Consider the following 4100-nt stretch of genomic DNA (forward strand, 5'->3'; position numbering starts at 1 on the left):
AGAAGGGAGTTCCCCAGCCTGTAGGTATGGTGCTGGTTCTTCCTCCCCAGGTGCAGCACCTTGCACTTGTCAGTGTTGAATCCCATCCTATTCTCATTCACCCACCCCTGTCACTGTCTAGGTCCGATTGTAGCCTATTCCTCCCTTCTAGCGTGTACACATTATGTTGAAAGGTGACCACATGGTGGTCTTTAGGGGTCAGTCTTAGGACTTAATGCTGTTTAATATTTTTATTAGTGACCTAGAGAAGCAGCTACAGGCTCCTATCCAGCAGCAGCTCTTGAGTTATAAGTGGGACCATTTGGAAGCTGGTCACTGTGTGCTTGTGCAAAGATTCAAGGAAATGCATATTAACTTCTGAAAAGCTGCATGTGGCTCCAGAGCTGCAGGTTGGTCACCCCTGGCGTAGAGGGTCTGAGAGAATGTATAGAGACAAACTAGAGTAGACCCACTGGAGAATGGCCAACTGTAAAATATATCAGCAAACATCAGTAGACGGGATATGGGCATGCTCAACTCCATCCTCTGTGAGACCAGCCAATGCAGTAGTATAAAAAACCCTTATTTTAGTGGCAAGCCCACAGGAACACAAGTATTTTTGGTTTAATCAAAGCCATGAAATGCTAGCAGTAATGCCAATGCATCCCCTTCCCCAAAAGCCAATCACCAATAGGCTGCCTGGTCTCTACTATCCCTCCTTTTTTATAACATTGCCTTCTTAAAAAAGAAAGCTTCTTTTGGCACTCTGCTTAGCTTTGGCTGTTTCTCTACATTTAGTAGGACAGCTGTGGCCTTATGCAGCCATTTAAGAACTGGCCACAGTTCTTTGTATTTTTTGTCACAGGTGTGGGACTCCCGCAGTGTTTTTGGGTGGCATTTTCCCAGAGAACCTTTGCAAGGCTGTTTCAGGGTCAGAGAGACATTTAATTGCTTCACAGGTTTTAAAGTGCCAAGGCCAGCAGTTCACATGTGGGTACAAAGGCAGACAATGGAAGCTGCAGTTGCTTAGCACTTCTGAATCAGACATCATTGATCTTGGGAACTTTAAATATGAGCACCTAAAATACTGAATCCATCCAAGGGGGTGTATATATATGTGTATACACATATATAATAATATGTACCTGTAGACAGGCAACTAAGTTAAAGTAGATGTGATATCTTTTATTAAACCATGTAACAGGGAACCCTAGCCCTGTTACTAAGAGGCAAGGCTGCCCCTTTAAGACCCAGATCTACAGGAACACCAAGCACCAGGAGGGTAGGGCTTAATAGTAGGGCTGTGCAAAGCTTCAGATTGCGATTTGGATTCAGAGATTATTTGGATGTTTTGGAGGCTGAATCTATTAATCAAATTGAATTGCTAGAAGCTTTAAGCTTTCCAAACAGATGCAGAGCTTCCAAATTGATTCAGAAAAGATTCGGAAAAAATTCGGCAATTTGGTGATTTGGCCATGAGGTATACTAAATATCTATAACTTTGTTATGTTTTGGCTGATTTGGATGAAACCTGCAGGGGTGATAGCTGCTGCTGAGGGCATGTAGCCCACCAGGGTTCATGATAGCCACAGGGGTTTCTGGGAAACTGCACCTCAAATTCCTGAAACACACACACAGTGTCACCTGTCATGAGTTTTGCTTGTCAGCAGTTTGAGGTGCAGTTTCCCAGAAACCCCTATACCTATCTCCTTGAAGTTTGGCAGGCTTCATGCTCTCAGCAGAGGCTACCACTCCTGCAAGTTTCATCTGAATCAGACAAAAAACAACAAAGTTATAGCTATTTGATTGATGCCCCATTATACCCTTTGGCCGAATCTCCAAATCTTTTTCGAATCTGCTGAATCAGTTTGGCTGAATTAAATCAGAAAAGCGATTCGGTCTCTGAATTGAATTGGACAAATCTTAATCGGCCGATCCAAATCGAATAGTTGCCTATTTGCACAGGCCTAATTAATAGCTCAACCACCTGGGCCAGTCAGCTGACAGGAAGGGGATAGACCTCTGGGCACATATGAACCCCATGGCTGAGGCTGGCAGGGAGAAGGTCATGGCAAGCAGCCAAGGGAAGAGAGCTCCTGCACAGCAGAAATACCCAGGAACACTGTGGCTGCTAGCCAGACTGTTGCTGTGGTTAATGAGGCTCCAGGAGTCCACAAGGTACCCAGAGCTGGGGGGGTACCCAATGCTTGAGGAGCATTTTGGGGTTTTTAAGGAGACAGAGTGTGGCTTATAGGACTTCTTTTATGTTATAGCCCAGGTGCTCATATTTATGTTATTGTTTATCTGATGGACCAAGCTGAGGCTATTTAGGGAGAAGGCCTCATTGGGGCACACTACTGTGCAAAGCCCCAGCACCAGGGGAGCACAGTGACAGGTGATCGGACCCCCAGTGCCAGGGGGGCATAGCGACAGGTGGAACAGAGACAGGAGGCAGATCCCAGTGCCAAGAGGCACAGTGACAGAGAGTGAGCCAACCCAGTGCCCTAGGGCACAGGCCAACATTTATATACCATCTGTGAGGCATGAGCCACCTTGTAGGGATGGTGGACAGGCACAGGAAGGGACCCCTGTCACAGACCAACTAAGTTAATATAGAGTACATGTATGCACTTATCTTTAGTTGGGTTCAATATTTTACCACACACATATAAATGAGAAGTATGTTTTAGACTGGTTTTTTATGTAGGCAGTTGTTTGAAGCATCTACATTAGTTGCATTGGGCCATCTGACTTTGTACAAGTGATACAGCTAATTCTTATGGTTCTTGAATTGAAGACAACAGTGTCATTGCAATTTCATTTCCTTACAATTATCTGCAAAATGGACATGGTCATCTTACACGAATATGCTTTCCTGGCCATTGTGTACCTCATGCTTATATTGCAATTTAACTTAAATGTATTACCGGTTGATTTATTAAGTAATCTTCATCCAATCACATATACCTTATGGCATCTTTTCTGGAAAATAAACAATTGTCTAAAGTGGGACTGTTTAAAAGAAAAGTCAACAATAGGTTTTAAATGGTGTGACAGGACACTTGGTGTGCCTCTCACTTTAAGAGAAAATGCAGGTAGTATGAGAAACAGCATGTAGGCGTGGCAGAAACCAATTAGAGAGTCACCTGACCATGGGGTCTGGACTTGAAGCATATAAGCCCAGGGCCTGAGCTGGTCAGACAGTTTAGCCCTGAGAGATAGAAGAGCTCCTGGGCAACAGGGCTGCAACAGGGCTCCTGGCTAACATCTGAGTTTGGATAAGCAACACCTGGTGGTTTGTGGAAGGAACTAAGGGTAGGTAAGGAGGTCCCAGCTGACCCAGAAGGGAAAGAAGGGCCAGACAACCTGAATATTTCTACCCCAGGAGTGCGCAAGTGTCCGCAGGGCCAAGTAATCGAGAAGTCTGTGGCCCAGGAAGCGAAAGTGTAAACAGGGCCAAGGAATACTGGAGAAGAGAAGTCTGGAGAACAGAAGACTGAGGGGAGATTTAATACCAGTCTTTAACTAATAGTTAACCTATTTAACGACTTCTTTGCCTCCATTTTCCTGAGCAGGGACCAGATCAGCACCCCACCCCCCCGCTGGGCCGCCCTCAGGCCCCAGGGGAGGCGCACCTAGGCCAAGGGTCAGTGAAGATCTAGTTAGGGAACTTCTGGAGGGACTGGATGTTTTTAAATCAGCTGGTCCGGATGATCTCCACCCCAGAGTGCTGAGGGAATTAGCTGAGGCCATTGCGGGACCCCGGCACGGCTTTACGAGCACCCGTGGTGCTCTGATGTGGTGCCAGAGAACTGGAAGAGGGCCAATGTGGTTCCCATCTTCAAAAAAGGGAGGAAGGAGGACCCAGGGAACTATAGGCCAGTTAGTCTTACCTCGATCCTTTTTGAGAGAATTATTCTGGCACATGTCCAAGAGGGGCCAGCGGGGGAGATTATGCTTAGGGGCAATCAACACGGGTTCATTAGAGGCAGGTCCTGTCAGACCAACCTGGTGGTCTTCTATGACTAGGTCACCAAATCCTTAGATGAAGGGGTAGCAGTGGACATAGTCTTTCTGGACTTTTGGAAGGCCTTCGACACTGTCTCTCACCCCGTTCTCAT

This window comes from Crocodylus porosus, unplaced genomic scaffold (assembly GCF_001723895.1).
Source record: "Crocodylus porosus isolate Cpor-Errol unplaced genomic scaffold, CroPor_comp1, whole genome shotgun sequence".
NCBI classification, from domain to species: Eukaryota; Metazoa; Chordata; order Crocodylia; family Crocodylidae; genus Crocodylus; species Crocodylus porosus.